General features: G+C 39.0%; 1 long non-coding RNA gene across 1 annotated transcript; it reads right to left on the reverse strand.

Annotated features, from left to right (window-relative positions):
* Positions 1 to 13,273: 13,273 nt before the first annotated feature.
* LOC124670518 lies at positions 13,274 to 13,749 on the reverse strand. Its single transcript, XR_006992545.1, has 2 exons — positions 13,640 to 13,749; positions 13,274 to 13,468 (listed from the first exon to the last, which is right to left on the reverse strand). It is a non-coding gene; the product is annotated as an uncharacterized LOC124670518 (long non-coding RNA).
* Positions 13,750 to 16,289: the final 2,540 nt, after the last annotated feature.

Here is a 16,289-nt window from a genome sequence, read left to right on the forward strand (position 1 = left end):
TACTTTGCTTGGAGCGTCGGTTTGTTTTTGTTTTTGTTTTGTTTGAATAAAATGGATCCTAGCATTCATTGTGTGGGAGAGAGACACGCTCCGTCTGTTGCATATGGACAAATATGTCCTTAGGCTTTACTCATAGTATTCATGGCGAAGGTTGAATCTTCTTCGTTAAATTGTTATATGGTTGGAATCGGGAAATGCTACATGTAGTAATTCTAAAATGTCTTGAATAATTTGATACTTGGCAATTGTTGTGCTCATGTTTAAGCTCTTGCATCATATACTTTGCACCTATTAATGAAGAAACACCTAGAGCTTGCTAAATTTGGTTTGCATATTTGGTCTCTCTAAAGTCTAGATAATTTGTAGTATTGAGTTTTGAACAACAAGGAAGACGGTGTAGAGTCTTATAATGTTTACAATATGTCTTTTATGTGAGTTTTGCTGCACCGGTTCATCCTTGTGTTTGTTTCAAATAACCTTGCTAGCCTAAACCTTGTATCGAGAGGGAATACTTCTCATGCATCCAAATCCTTGAGCCAACCACTATGCCATTTGTGTCCACCATACCTACCTACTACATGGTATTTCTCCGCCATTCCAAAGTAAATTGCTTGAGTGCTACCTTTAAAATTTCCATTCTTTACCTTTACAATATATAGCTCATGGGACAAATAGCTTAAAAACTATTGTGGTATTGAATCATGTACTTATGCACTTTATCTCTTATTAAGTTGCTTGTTGTGCGATAACCATGCTTCCGGGGCGCCATCAACTACTCTTTGTTGAATATCATGTGAGTTGCTATGCATGTCCGTCTTGTCTGAAGTAAGGGAGATCTACCACTTTAATGGTTAGAGCATGCATATTGTTAGAGAAGAACATTGGGCCGCTAACTAAAGCCATGAATCATGGTGGAAGTTTCAGTTTTGGAAATATATCCTCAATCTCATATGAGAACACTAATTGTTGCTACATGCTTATGCATTAAAGAGGAGTCCATTATCTGTTGTCCATGTTGTCCCGGTATGGATGTCTAAGTTGAGAATAATCAAATGCGAGAAATCCAAAATGCGAGCTTTCTCCTTAGACCTTTGTACAGGCGGCATGGAGGTACCCCTTTGTGACACTTGGTTAAAACATGTGTATTGCGATGATCCCGGTAGTCCAAGCTAATTAGGACAAGGTGCGGGCACTATTAGTATACTATGCATGAGGCTTGCAACTTGTAAGATATAATTTACATGATACATATGCTTTATTACTACCGTTGACAAAATTGTTTCTTGTTTTCAAAATAAAAGCTCTAGCACAAATATAGCAATCAATGCTTTCCTCTTTGAAGGACCTTTCTTTGACTTTAATGTTGAGTCAGTTCACCTATTTCTCTCCACCTCAAGAAGCAAACACTTGTGTGAATTGTGCATTAATTCCTACATACTTGCATATTGCACTTGTTATATTACTCTATGTTGACAATTATCCATGAGATACACATGTTACAAGTTGAAAGCAACCGCTGAAATTTAATCTTCCTTTGTGTTGCTTCAATACCTTTACTTTGATTTATTGCTTTATGAGTTAACTCTTATGCAAGACTTATTGATGCTTGTCTTTAAGTACTATTCATGAAAAGTCTTTGCTTTATGATTCAGTTGTTTACTCATGTCATTACCATTGTTTTGATCGCTGCATTCATTACATATGTTTACAATAGTATGATAAAGGTTATGATGGCATGTCACTCCAGAAATTATCTTTGTTATCGTTTACCTGCTCGGGACGAGCAGGAACTAAGCTTGGGGATGCTGATACGTCTCCGACGTATCGATAATTTCTTATGTTCCATGCCACATTATTGATGATATCTACATGTTTTATACACATTATATGTCGTATTTATGCATTTTCCGGCACTAACCTATTAACGAGATGCCGAAGAGCCAGTTGTTGTTTTCTGCTTTTTGGTTTCAGAAATCCTAGTAAAGAAATATTCTCGGACTTGGACGAAATCAACGCCCAGGGTCCTATTTTTGCACGAAGCTTCCAGAAGACCGAGGGGGAAAGGAAGTGGGGCCACGAGGCTCCGCCACAGCAGGGCGGCGCTGCCCAGGTATTGGCCGCGCGGCCCTGGCGTGTGGGGCCCTCGTGTGGCCCCCCGCGTTGCCCTTCCGCCTACTTAAAGCCTTCGTCGCGAAACCCCCGATGCGAGAGCCACGATACGGAAAACCTTATCGAGACGCCGCCGCCGCCAATCCCATCTCGGGGGATTCCGGAGATCACCTCCGGCACCTGCCGGAGAGGGGAATCATCTCCCGGAGGACTCTTCACCGCCATGGTCGCCTCCGGAGTGATGAGTGAGTAGTTCACCCCTGGACTATGGGTCCATAGCAGTAGCTAGATGGTTGTCTTCTCCTCATGTGCTTCATTGTCGGATCTTGTGAGCTGCCTAACATGATCAAGATCATCTATCTGTAATTCTATATGTTGTGTTTGTCGGGATCCGATGGATAGAGAATACTATGTTATGTTGATTATCAATCTATTACCTATGTGTTGTTTATGATCTTGCATGCTCTCCATTATTAGTAGAGGCTCTGGCCAAGTTTTTGCTCTTAACTCCAAGAGGGAGTATTTATGCTCGATAGTGGGTTCATGCCTCCATTAAATCTGGGACGGTGACGAGAAAGTTCTAAGGTTGTGGATGTGCTTTGTTGCCACTAGGGATAAAACATTGATGCTATGTCCGAGGATGTAGTTATTGATTACATTACGCACCATACTTAATGCAATTGTCTGTTGTTTTGCAACTTAATGCTGGAAGGGGTTCGGATGATAACTCTGAAGGTGGACTTTTTAGGCATAGATGCATGCTTGGATAGCGGTCTATGTACTTTGTCGTAATGCCCAATTAAATCTCACAATATTCATCATATCATGTATGTGCATTGTTATGCCCTCTCTATTTGTCAATTGCCCGATCGTAATTTGTTCACCCAACATGCTATTTATCTTATGGGAGAGACACCTCTAGTGAACTGTGGACCCCGGTCCTATTCTTTTACATCGAATACAATCTGCAATACTTGTTCTACTCGTTTTCTCGCAAACAATCATCATCCACACTATACATCTAATCCTTTGTTACAGCAAGCCGGTGAGATTGACAACCTCACTGCATTTCGTTGGGGCAAAGTACTTTGGTTGTGTTGTGCAGGTTCCACGTTGGCGCCGGAATCCCCGGTGTTGCGCCGCACTACATCCCGCCGCCATCAACCTTCAACGTGCTTCTTGGCTCCTCCTGGTTCGATAAACCTTGGTTTCTTTCTGAGGGAAAACTTGCTGCTGTGCGCATCATACCTTCCTCTTGGGGTTCCCAAAAAACGTGTGAGTTACACGCCATCAGGGGGCCCACCCCATAGGGCGGCGCGCCCCTCCTCCAGGCCGCGCCGGCCTATGGTCTGGGGGCCCCAGGCCTCCCCTCTGACTCTCCTTTGGTGTCCTGGTCCGTCTCGGTGAATTATGATGTTTGGTCTTCGTTTCGTCGAATTCCGAGAATATTGCCCAAACAGCCTTTCTGGAACCAAAAACAACAGAAAACAGGAACTGGCACTGTGGCATCTTGTTAATAGGTTAGTTCCGAAAAACGCATAAAAACATTATAAAGTGTGAGACAAAACATGTAGGTATTGTCATAAAACTAGCATGGAACATCAGAAATTATAGATACGTTGGAGACGTATCAGGCATCCCCAAGCTTAGTTCCTGCTCGCCCTCCAGGAGGTAAACGATAAAAAGAATAATTTCTGTAGTGACATGCTACTTACATAATCTTGATCATACTATTGTAAAGCATATGAGATGAATGAAGTGACTCAAGGCAACGATCTATATTTGCTAACAAATAGATAACATATAGCAAAACTTTTCATGAATAGTACTTTCAAGACAAGCATCAAAAGGTCTTGCATAAGAGTTAACTAATAAAGCAATAGATTCAAAGTAAAAGCATCGAAGCAACACAAAGGAAGATATAAGTTTCAGCAGTTGCTTTCAACTTTCAACATGCATATCTCATGGATAATTGTCAACACAAAGTAATATGATGAATGCAAATAAGTAAGTATGTAAGAATCAATGCACAGTTGACACAAGTGTTTGCTTATAAGATGGAAGAAAGTAGGTAAACTGACTCAACATAAAGTAAAAGAAAGGCCCTTCACAGAGGGAAGCAGGGATTAAATCATGTGCTAGAGCTTTTTAAGTTTTGAAATCATATAGAGAGCATAAAAGTAAAGTTTTGAGAGGTGTTTGTTGTTGTCTACGAATGGTAGTGGGCACTCTAACTACCTCATCAACCAGACTTTCAAGAGCGGTTCCCATGAAGGACGTTATCTCTACCAGCAAGGTAGATCATCCCTCTTCTCTTTTGTTTACACATGTATTTTAGTTTTATTTATGGTTGACACTCCTCCCAACCTTTTGCTTTCACAAGCCATGGCTAACCGAATCCTAGGGTGCCTTCCAACATTCACATACCATGGAGTGTCTATTTGCAAAATTAAGTTGCTTACTGATGAATCAGGGCAAAACATGTGAAGAGAATTATTAATGAAAGTTAATTAATTGGAGTCGGGAACCCCATTGCCAGCTCTTTTGCAAAATTATTGGATAAGCGGATGAGCCACTAGTCCATTGGTGAAAGTCTCGTCAAGAGTAAATGACAAGGTTGAAAGATAAAACACCACATACTTCCTCATGAGCTATAAAACATTGACACAAATAAGGAGTAATAAAGTTTTGAATTGTTTAAAGGTAGCACATGAAGTATTTACTTGGAATGGCAGAAAAATACCACATAGTAGGTAGTTATGGTGGACACAAATGGCATAGGTTTTGGCTCAAGGTTTTGGATACACGAGAAGCATTCCCTCTTAGTACAAGGCTTTGGGCTAGCAAGGTTGTTTGAAGCAAACACAAGTATGAACCGGTACAGCAAAACTTACATAAGAACATATTGCAAGCATTATAAGACTCTACACTCGTCTTCCTTGTTGCTCAAACACTTTTACCAGAAAATATCTAGACCTTAGAGAGACCAATCATGCAAACCAATTTCAACAAGCTCTAGGGTAGTTCTCCACTAATAGGTTTAAACTACATGATGCAAGAGAAACATGATCTACTTGAGAGCTCAAAACAATTGCCAATTATCAAATTATTCAAGACAATATGAAGCATTTTCTGTTTCCATCCAAATAACAATAAGTGATGCGGCTTTCAGCTTCCGCCATGAATATGAAAAACGAAGAACACAAGTGTTCATATGAAAAAGCGGAGCGTGTCTCTCTCCCACACAAGGATTGCTAGGATCCGATCTTATTCAAACAAAAACAAAAATAAAAACACACAGACGCTCCAAGTAAAGCACATAAGATGTGACCGAATAAAAATATAGTTTCACTAGAGGTGACTTGATAAGTTGTTGATGAAGAAGGGGATGCCTTGGGCATCCCCAAGCTTAGACGCTTGAGTCTTCTTGAAATATGCAGGGATGAATCACGGGGGCATCCCCAAGCTTGGACTTTTCACTCTTCTTGATCATATATCATCCTTCTCTCTTGACCCTTGAAAACTTCCTTCACACCAAACTTCTCATAAACTTCATTAGAGGGGTTAGTACTCAAAAAACTTTAATCCACTTTAGTCCTGTAGTGACACATTGCAAGGACTCAATAAAACATTAGCTACAGCCCTCCAAGTCTAGAAAGCCTTGCTTAAAGTCCACAAGAGACAATGCAAAAAACAGAGACAGAATCTGCCAAAACAGAACAGCCAGTAAAGATGGATTTTTAAGAGGTACTTCCGTTGCTCCAATCAGAAAACTCAAAACTAATGAAAGTTGCGTACATATCTGAGGATCACTCACGTAAATTGGCAGATTTTTCTGAGTTACCAACAGAGAATCCTACCCAAATTCGTGACAGCAATAAATCTGTTTCTGCGCAGAAATCCAAATCGAGCATCAACCTTCTATTAGAGACTTCACTTGGCACAACATTGCAATAAAATAAAGATAAGGAGAGGTTGCTACAGTAGTAACAACTTCCAAGACACAACAAAACAATAGCAAAATAAAGACATGGTTTATCTCCCAAGAAGTGCTTTCTTTATAGCCATTAAGATGGGCTCAGCAATTTTAATGATGCTCACATGGAAATAGAGAATGAAGCAAAAGGAGCATCAAGAAGAAAATTCAAACCACATTTAAGTCTAACCCACTTCCTATGCATAGGAATCTTGTACACAAATAAATTCATGAAGAACAAAGTGACAAGCATAAGAAGATAAAACAAGAGTAACTTCAAAAGTTTCAGCATATAGAGAGGTGTTTTAGTACCATGCAAATTTCTACAACCATATTTTCCTCTCTCATAATAATTTTCAGTAGCTTCATGAATAAACTCAACAATATAACTATCACATAAAGCATGTTTTTCATGACCCATAAACACATAATTTTTATCAAGCTCAAAAATAATAGGATTAAAAATTTCAAACCCACTTTTATCAATAATATAACAAGATGATTGATCAATCTCAAAAGATATGGGACTCATAGATAAAGTCAAGACCTCTCCAATCCCATTTTCATTAGTAGTACAATTAATAGTATCAAGTAACATAGGACATCATCTAGAGATTTATCATAAACATTTGCCAAGCAAAACTCTTTAGTACCATGCATTTCGACATCAGGCACAAACAAAGAATTATCATAAGATTTCTCAAAATAGCATGGATTATCATAAATAACAGTAGCATAATTATTCTCACAAGTTTTACTCATAGGGAATATTTCAAGAGAATCCACAGGAACATAACATTCATCCTCCTTTGGTAAGCATGGAGGACAATCAAATACTGTAAGAGATAAATATTTACTCTCATTAGAAGGTTGGCATGGGTAGCTAATCCATTCTTCCTCCTCTTGTTCATCACTCTCCTCCTCTTTTTCATCCAATGAGCTTTCAGGTTCATCAATTTCTTCTTTCACCGGTTCCTGCAAATTGTGAGTGCATTCTTGTGCATTAATGAGTCTCTCTTTATAATCAATAATATAAGGATTATTGTTGTAACTTTCTACGCAAAAATTAAGGATAGAAGAGACATAATCTTTAAGGTCCTTACAAGCAACACAAGTTTCATAATTTTTAGCCATGAAGGATTCTATTTCAGAAGCTCCCATAAATATGACAAATTGTTCTACCTCTTCGAACCCAAGATGAATATAGCTATTCCAATTATAGTTCTTAATTAAAACTTCCTCACTAAAGCCACATTGAAATTTAAGATGTTTAGTATCCTGTTTAGAGCAACAGTTTATATCATGGCGTTTAAGCAGGATTTTAGCAATTATATTCAATTTTTCTATCACAGCACTCATAACTTTCCCCGTTCTTGATTCTCTATAATTATTATATAATTCTATAAGCTCCAAATAGGTTGTGGGTTCTCCCATAACAACAGTTTTTAATTTTTAGGTTTTTCAAATTTTTATGGATTTTTGGGTATATAAGAAAAGTAAAACAAAACAAAAACAAAAGTAAACTAAGCAAAATAATAATAGACATGAATAAACTAAGCACAAATAAACTAGACAAAAATAAACTAAGCAAAACAAAATAAAATAAAATAGAGAGAGAGGTAGAGTGTACTCCCCAGGTGAACTTATGAGTAGAGCTATGCCTCCCCGGCAACGGCGCCGGAAAATAGTCTTGATGACCCACAAGTATAGGGGATCGCAACAGTCTTCGAGGGAAGTAAAACCCAAATTTATTGATTCGACACAAGGGGAGGTAAAGAATACTTATAAGCCTTAACAACTGATTTGTCAATTCAGCTGCACCTGGAAAAGCACTAGTAACCGGGGTGATGTGAAAGCGGCAGTAATATGAGAGCAGTAGTAACAGTAACACAACAACAGTAGCAGTAATATGAGAGCAATGACACCAGAAAATAGTTGATACTACTTCCAATGTCATATAGAAACGAGTATATGATGATGAGAGATGGACCGGGGTTCCCTGCTATCTACACTAGTGGTAACTCTCCAATAACAAGTGTTGGGTGAACAAATTACAATTGTGCAATTGATAGGATTGAAATAGCATTAAGACAGAACATCAAGATTATTAATCATGAAGGCATGTTTTTCATATATAGTTATACGTGCTCGCAATGAGAAACTTGCATAACATCTTTTGTCCTACCAGCCGGTGGCAGCCGGGCCTCTAGGGAATCTACTGGAAATTAAGGTACTCCTTTTAATAGAGCACCGGATCAAAGCATTAACACTCCGTGAAAACATGTGATCCTCATATCTAAGCCTTCCCCTCCAGTTATCTCAGTTGTTGTCACTCTAGGGCCTCGGGTTCCGTACATAGACATGTGCAAACAACTTGTAGATACAATCTAAGCAATAAGTATAGTGCTTAAATCTAAGATCATGCCACTCTGGCCCTAGTGACAAGCATTAAACACAACAAGATTGCAGCAAAAATAACTTCATAAACTTTATAGTAACAATCCATCGGATCCCAACAAACACAACACCGATTACATCAGATGGATCTCAATCATGTAAGGAAGCTCATGAGATCATTGTATTGAAGTACATGGGAGAGAGAATACCAACTAGCTACAGCTAGAACCCGTAGTCCATGGGGGAACTACTCACGGAGCATGATGGAGGCGGTGGCGTCGATGGAGATGGCTTCCGGGGGTCCCGGCGGCGTGCCGGAACAGAGATTCTGTCCCCCGAATTGGAGTTTCGCGATGGCGGCGGCGCCCCTGGAGTCTTTCTGGAGTTTCATCAATTGGTATCGAAGTTTTAGGTTGCGAGGGGTCTTATAGGCGAAGAGGCGGCGCAAGGAGGCGCCTGGGGGGCCCACCCCATAGGGCGGCGCGCGCCCCCCCTCCAGGCCACGCCGGCCTATGGTCTGGGGGGCCCAGGCCTCCCCTCCGACTCTCCTTTGGTGTCCTGGTCCGTCTCGGTGAATTATGATGTTTGGTCTTTGTTTCGTCGAATTCCGAGAATATTGCCCGAACAGCCTTTCTGGAACCAAAAACAACAGAAAACAGGAACTGGCACTGTGGCATCTTGTTAATAGGTTAGTTCCGGAAAACGCATAAAAACATTATAAAGTGTGAGCAAAACATGTAGGTATTGTCATAAAACTAGCATGGAACATCAGAAATTATAGATACGTTGGAGACGTGTCACTTCCTGATTTCAATAAACAATTTGAGATTGAATGTGATGCTAGTGGTATTGGAATTGGTGGTGTCTTGATGCAAGAGGGTCGTCCAATTGCATATTTTTCTGAGAAACTTTCTGGTGCTAAGTTGAACTATCCTATATATGATAAAGAATTGTATGCTTTAATTAGAGTTCTTGAGGTTTGGCAATATTACTTGTGGCCAAAAGAATTTATCATACATTCTGGTCATGAAGCTTTAAAATACTTGAAAGCTCAGTCTACTTTGCACAAGCGTCTTGCTAAGTGGGTTGAGTTCATTGAGTCTTTTCCATACATTATCTCTTATGCAGACTGAAGATCAGTGAATGCAGAAGTAATAAGATGTTCAATATTGGGTTTGTTGACCCAGATAAACTACATCATGACATGGTAAGGGATAAAACCGAAGAAACGGTGGGAAATCTACTAATGTTTATGAGGGAGCAACATTTCTGTGATTCAATATTGTTTCCTTACAACTACAGGTGAGAGTCTTACTGATCTGTTGTGCATATTCAATTTTTCTTACTCGATGTTAAGTGTAATTCATGACGTAATTATATATATATATACATATATATATATATATAAGATAAATACTTCCTAACCCTGGGTGTAGTTACACCCATATCTAATATACTACCATATAGAAGTATGTATGATACTTTATCGGTTTGGGTATGTTCTTACACTATATCTAAGATATTCTAAACCAAGTTTGGTGAAAAAAATGCAAGTGAGCATGTAGTTTGCACTATATATCTGAAATACATGCATATGTATACGTAAAAAATAAGTCTACGTAAAAAATATATAAATACTGCCTAAAAAGTATTATATATACTACCAAAATAGTCTTATATACTTCATACTACATGTACATACTCTCCGGTATGATAGATACTCTATAGACTATGAGAAACACGCGTGGGTGTAACTACACCCGGGTGTAGTATCAATATGTATATAAACATGTGCAGTTTCGATTGGATTCTGCTAGACATTCAAGTTGATAAGGAAATAGATAAAGTAAGAGATCCATTGAGTAGAGGCCTGGAAGGTTCCGCGAGTTGCAGAAGTTGCTCCAGAGGTAATTTCAATCGTTGCCGCGTTATATCTTTCGTGACATATCAATTAATTATCCACTCATTTAATCATTCTTTTTCCTGGCTGGGTTTGGAGAGTTTTCAAGAAGAATCATGCGGGTAACTTCGCAGAGAAGTTAACATTTACTCCTGTACCGTGCGCCCAGCAGCCACATGAGACGAATCTATGTGGATACTACATTTGCGAGTCCATTCACATGTTAACCACTGAGAAGCACAACGATAATAGATTCAACGTAAGCAATAACATTCAGAACTTTAATTTATTATTGTCAATATTTCGTTATCAAGATTGATATAGCCATATTCATTTTATTTTCCTATATAGGTCGACTTCATGCGGGAGAAGCTCCAACCACACGAACACCTACTAAGAATTACGGAGGAAGTGGCAGGACTTCTGCTGAGAGAAGTAATAGACAACAACGGCTTGTTTAGTCCAAATAGGCGCATCAAATGATCCCCATGTAATAGTTCGAATAGACGACAGGCTTTAGTCCCGGTAGTCGTAAGCTCCATGTACATGTAAAGGGAATCTACGAATAGACTTTTGCTTCCAATATTTGTTTGCTCGATCTATATATAATGAATGAACGTGTACAGCTTGTAGTAGCGTACAAATATATGCAAATTTTATTTTAAAATGAAAAAATGAAATAAAAAGGGGGGCGGTAGCGGGGTGCTGCACCCCTCAAACCCTAAAAGCAGTTGCATTCTGCGCGCACCACGTCGAGAGCCTTTTGTCGCGGGCTGTAAGACCTTTTTTTGTAGAAATTTGTATTGATTCAGACTTAATAACTTTTTTAGAAATCATTCTTTTTTCGCGAAAATAAGGGAAGGTGAATGGGCAACTTAATACGTGATTAGCGGTAAGGTGAATGAGCAACTTACCGAAGTGATCAGCCGTAATCGGGCAGTTTAGTTACTCCCCCAATTAATAGCCTCGGTTAAGAATGAAAATTTAGACGCTGGTTTTGGTTTTCTCTCCCCAATCAACGCATGGCCTTGGTCCCAACGAGTACGTGATCTTTGGCAATCGATTTGGTAACTCAGCTCATTTTAGAAAGCGTTTATGATAATTGGGATGTATTTTTTTCCAACATCTATTTGACACGTGATCAACGCTAGTGAGATGTTGAGGATATCAGGCCGGATTAATGCTTAGATACACTGAACAGAGATTTTGGTGTAGGAACGTACGGCCTTTATGCGCCTAATGTTTGATATCAAACATTTTTGGTGACTAGTAAAAATGCCCGTGCGTTACCACGGGTTATCAAATTTCATTTCTCAATGCACATAATTAATTTCCAACTCAATATGAAAATTCAAAATAAATCAGGGATATTATAATGCACTACAACAACATGATACTACCGAACGCAATAACAAGACAATATTGTTGTGCATTTGTGTGGTTTCAAGTTCTATGTCTTCTTGTTACTCTTTCACGGTAAGTCACATACCCCCATTCTGCGCCGTCAGAACTAAAATAATACTTCCTTTTCTAATTAGTTCAAACAACACTTTAGTATTTATAAATATAATAATATCTTTCGAATCCTACTTGTATTTAATCAAGTTGCTTTTTACCTTTTACCTATGTGTGGTTTAATTAGCTACTTAAATAAGTTATATGTCTGCGTTCTGTTCAAATTTAAGTTATGTAATTGCTTTCATGTTATGAAATAAACATTGTCTTACAATATGTCATATGAATCTGACAAATAGTAGTAATAAGTAGTAGGTAGAGTTGTTTTTTACAATAATAAATTCCTACGGAATAAGTATCCTATTACCCAAGTAAATACATGTTCAAAAATATGAAGAAAAAGTTTAACATCACGCACCACAGATGACTTACCCCATTACGGAATTTGCATGATGCAATTTGTTGAGAAAATGATGATTTTTTCCAAAATTATAAATTAAAAACAATCATGAAAATTATATTAGAAGATTTTAAAATTTGAAAGCAAGCATAATGTTTAAAATCCTAATATAATCCTAACGTTAGCTAGACCAAAGACAATCTGACATTTATGTGCCAATATTGAGAAGTGTATAAATTGATGAAGTAGCTCACTTCATTGCTACACTGTAGAGAAGAAAATAAAGAAGAGGTGTATGCACTACTATGGATTACGGAAAGAAAAGAAAATGACAACACGAACCGGATTCATAACACTCTCAACCTCTGCCACTATCTTCTCTTTCCCTCGTACAGCCGCGTCGACCATCCCTTCCATTGTGTCCCTATCACCAGTGCCTATGGCGCCCCCTTATCTGCCTCCCCGCCGCTAGCGAGAGGACCTGCTCCTCCACTACCTGCCACCGCTGCCGCAAGTTTCTCCCCTTCCCTGCTGCTGCAGCGAAGCGACCTTCATTGACAAGGTACTGCGGAAAAGGCTAACAAATTTTTTTTCTGGAAACCTTTTGTAGAAAAGGAATGTAAAGGATGTAAAGCTGACTGCCTCCTCAATCTCTCGAGATCACCCACTTTATCGAGCTCCACTACTCTCTTGAGAAGACCGGTCCCTCCCCTTCCGCTCCATCACCGGTGCGAGGACCACCGCAGTTCCGCGTTCGGCGTCCTTCGGAAACCACACCTAGTAGGCTCATCGCCAGACACCGACGCTGCACCATCGTCGCCGTGGCCGTCCATTCGAGACCATGGATTGGAAATGCGAAGTGGGAGATCTCTACAACTGTACAATGCATATCCATGTTTCAACATGTGAACCTGCGTTTTTTTAAACAACTGTTTCTACGGGAAGTTGCTTAAAGTATATACAAATATAAACATTCTATATTAGTATATCGGAACCTTTTTTACCAATTGACATATCAAGAAATGCATCAATACTCTGAATTCTAACAATCATGTAGAAAATTTAGATAGCCTTGAACCAAGGATCTGAAAACATCTTACTTCTAATAGTAGCAATATTTTGGAGATCAGGATAGTGCTAACAAACAAATATTTTGCGCAATAAAAAAAAGCAAACTCACTTGTGGCCACACGGACATGATGCCTGGCTTGATGGAAATCTCCGAACAAATCTCAAAAATAAAAAAACAGATGAATCAAACTGAGATATATGAACATTCAGGGAAGCACGCTCCTATGATTGCTTATTTTATCTTGAAGTTACACTGAAAATTTACAAAAGGGCGAAATACCAAAGAGAAGCCAATTTTAACAATATGAGATGTATCCTTTTTATACAAAACCTGCTGAAAGTCCTATACTGGCTTAACCCATGATAGTCGTAAGTTGCTGCCAAACCGGAGGTCCTCAAAGCTCCATCCAGCCTCACCTCTTGTCTCAAACCCCATTTGGCCACCATCGTACCTAAAACACACAAGGTACTTTTTCGACGGTCTTGCGAGATACAAAAATCATTTGCAGATCTCAAATAATTCAGAAAAATTACATTGCATTAAACTAAATATTTACGGTTGATAACAAAACATCACAGGCCACAAGTTGCATCAGGTTTAATATGCCATTAAATTAAACGGAGCAAATACGTTCATTTCTCAACAATTGTATATAAAGAGTGTACAGCTGAACGAAAAATGTAGACAACACGGAAGCTGGAGGTATTTCGACATCTTACCTATGTCGATTATTCAAGTCCTTACACATATAAACAAATAACTGTAACGACTGTAGAGCTGAACCAAAAAGTAGACAATACGAAGCAGATGTGTCTGGTTCCGCGGGTGTTTCAACATCTTACCTATGTCGTCGTAGCCTCGTGGACCCACTGTGCTTTCTCGATGCGTTTAGTATGCCTCATCATTTCAAATAAAATTTCTGCTCAAATAAATTTAATTGGATCATGAGTGACATTTATAGAGCCTTACAACCGAACAAGAGCCAGCAAATCAAGAAAACAAATAAGATGTCAGCAGAAGTACATCCTAGAATCATCTTGCAAGGAAGGAACACTTAGACGGAGTGATGCCAATTCGTATACTTTCAGTTTCAGACCATGGCATACATGGGCTGCAATTCTGTAAATGTATCTTGAGTCAGGACGAAACATACATGAAAAGCGCCGCAACTGCCAAATAGAAAAGGGTGGCATGACATATTACAGCAATTCAAAAAATCAAACAACTACAACCAATTAAAGCATAATCCTCTGAACTAAAAGTATATATTGATGTGCTCGCCTTGGACCTGTAAGCGTACAACAACGTCCACCTTGCTCTAACTAACAACCTCCACCTAGGATTGCCTAATGTGGTTTATCAGTTGTATCTAGATATGTACTATGTATCCCTCCTCTGCATATTTCATTAGGATGATGCAATTATGCTATATTCAAGGAATAACTTAATCAAATGTAGTATTCTGTTCTTATTGATTGCAGGCTTTAATCAAATGTAGATATAAAATTTGGTTGTCTACTCTAGTAGATTAATTATACTCTCAAATAGTCAATGTAAAAAGTAATACAGAGTCCAGTAAGGTTAGATCTCATTGAAATTTGGCGGTCCAAACTATGGAATAAATCTCCAACTAACTAATATTCACTCCTCCAGTCACTATGCTCCAGATGATTGACGTATAACCATGATAGGAATCCAAGATAGGCAGATACACCACCATGAGAATTACAAATAACCATTGCAAAAAAAATGCATTTAGTATACTGTATACAACAGATGTAGCCCAATAGAAGAAAAAATTTACAGTGAAGAATTCAAACAGTGAGCTTTCTCTTAGCATCCAATGGAGACCATTAAACGAATTTAGATGCTACGAGAAAATTTGAACTAAAGTTACAGTGATCATTTTAATTAATAAGATTATTGTTTCCTAAAACGCTGCTCTTCAAATACACGGTGAATTTTAAGCCTGATATCTTATGGAACCATCAATATATATCACCACTTCACAACTCTGACGCTTTTTCTAGTAGGTTCACGAACATGGTAAAATGATCTTCCACTATCACATCGTATGTAATATACAATCTTTCTACCAAACGGATGAGCTTTCGAGTACTGTGCCTTAAGTGCTTCATCAACCACTACCGTATGATTCTCAAAGTCAACCAGTAGCATCATTCTAGGGTTAAGTCTGCCCTTTCTCAGGACATCCTCAGTAGGATATCCACAACACCAACTTCACTACCCATGACTACACGTCCACTGTGGGTCACGTAAAATCGACAAGGCCTCAGGCCATGCGGTCGAGGGTAGCTCCAAGGTACCGACCATCAGTAATTAATGGTGAAACCCAAGTTAGCTCAAGTAATCCATCAGGAAACGGGTTAAGAAAATTACAAGATATTAGAGCAGGTCCATCCCAAGGCTCAACTCGTAGAGGGCTCTCTTCTCAGGTTCCATGTTTACATCATTCTACCACGCCTCAGGAATCATCATCATTACGGCTTCTGGCAGGCTTCTTCGACCTCGGATAAGGAGCTCAAGAAGACCATCGAATGCGCCTACAGTTCACATGCTTTTCACTTAATAACTAAAAATGATGAGGTAAAAAAAATCATTTGCCAAGTGAAAATCCATGCTGCATATTGCATTGCAGACCTGAATCTGAAGAGGTGGCATCTACGATTGAAAGAATTTTTGACATTTCCTCCTCTGATAGGCCAAGCTTCTCACACTTCAAGAGACCCTCATGACCGTTCATTCTGACATATATGGAATGGGAATCATAAATCAAAACTGCAAAGGCATATGGAGACACAAGAGAGGAAAATCACAATACCAATTCTTGTTCCCTTTGAGTGTATTGATCTCTCCATTGTGACCTGAGAGTCTAAGACACGCATTGGCTGTGCACGGTCCCAGCTGGGGGAAAGTGTTGGTGGAGAACCGGGAATGAACTTGTTCAGATATTATGACT

Source organism: Lolium rigidum, chromosome 7 (assembly GCF_022539505.1).
Source record: "Lolium rigidum isolate FL_2022 chromosome 7, APGP_CSIRO_Lrig_0.1, whole genome shotgun sequence".
In the NCBI taxonomy this organism is placed as follows: Eukaryota; Viridiplantae; Streptophyta; class Magnoliopsida; order Poales; family Poaceae; genus Lolium; species Lolium rigidum.